We start from the raw sequence: 1531 nt of genomic DNA on the forward strand, positions 1-1531 counted from the left end.
TAGGGGTGTAATGGTACACTAAAATCACATTTCGGTCCGGTTCAGTTTCAAGGAGGGCTTGGTTCGGTTAATTTTCGATACAAAAAAGGCCAAAATAAAGACTTGCCAAACGTTTATTTTGACAATACGCCAAGTAAAAAAATACGGTTGTATAAAAATAAAAAATAAAAATTCCCTTAAGAGGAAGAAGACTCAGCTATCTCGGTGACATCCGCAAATCACACATCTTCAAACACAAAGAGGTTAAAAAATTGAGTTAATAAGATTATAATTTTTAATTAAAAAAGTTAATTAGATCACAATAATACAATAACAATCCTCTTCTTGCACGGCCATCATTTCTCTTATGAGGTGGTTGAATCTCTCACTCATGATCATCAGGGCAGGGCTTTAAACTTTAGACTGAGGAATGAGTGAGAAAATTACAAGAACAGAGACAGAGCACAAGAATGACAAAACACAAGAAACAGAAAAGTTGACGACATGGAAACACAAAGAAAACAAAGAAGGAAACAGACCATCGTGTCAAATTTGGACGTAGATCCATAGCTATAAAAACTCCCACAGCTTGTGTTATTGCTTTGGACCCATCTGAATTACACGATAAAGCTGCTGTTATCAGTCTTTTCACCAAGCTGCTTTTCTTGCTTGTAGAAGTGACGTTCGCATTCAGATGATGTCGGTTCAAGCGTGTTAACCAGTTAATACGTGTTGCCGGCTGCAGATCCAATCTCCGTGAAACAACATGGACACAGCCTTGGATTTGCACTTGTCTTTTAACAACAAAGCCTTAATGTTCCCAAACAGGAGACTGCAACAAGATGAAAGGGTCTGACCCACCACTGCTCCCTGTATTCACTGGTTAACTGGACATCATTAACCTCACGCAGACTCTCACTGGTACATTTTCATCTTTAAATCACTTCTTGGTCTGCTGCCTTCATACATCTCCTCCTACATGTCACTGCGAGAGTGCAGCTACAGAGTGCGCTCTCAGGACATTATTACCTGCAGTGTTCCCTCAGTGAAGACTGAACTAGGCCAAAGGGCCTTCTCTTACTCCGCTCCTGTTTCCTGGAATATCTTACAAAAAGATCTGAAGCTCTCGACCTTGACCTCTCTAAGTGGCTTCAAACATCTGTTTAGTTCCTGGCAAAAAACCAATGCAGACATGTTCCTGTTTTTAGTTTTCTACATCGCCTTATAATCAAGCAGTTTTTTTTCGCTACCTTTCCTCTTGATTGCCTTTTTGGTTGCTATTTTGTTTTGATTTGTTAAAAGAAAAGAAAATAATAAATTTAGCCTCTTTTAGGATTGTCTGTTGTTATTCATCGTTGTCATCACTGTATGTTAAGAAATCAGGTCTCTCTTGTAAATGGGTCCCCGAGGCTCAATGGGATTAACCTGTCTAAATAAAGGTTGAATGAATGAAAACCCACACCTGCATCCACCCTCCTGGGCCCTTGAGCAAGGCTCTTAACCCCCACCATCTGCTCCCTTAACAGGTCTCTCATGAAAATGCTCGTGAATC

This window comes from Nematolebias whitei, chromosome 4, assembly GCF_014905685.2.
Source record: "Nematolebias whitei isolate Nwh7 chromosome 4, NemWhi1, whole genome shotgun sequence".
Classification (NCBI taxonomy): domain Eukaryota; kingdom Metazoa; phylum Chordata; class Actinopteri; order Cyprinodontiformes; family Rivulidae; genus Nematolebias; species Nematolebias whitei.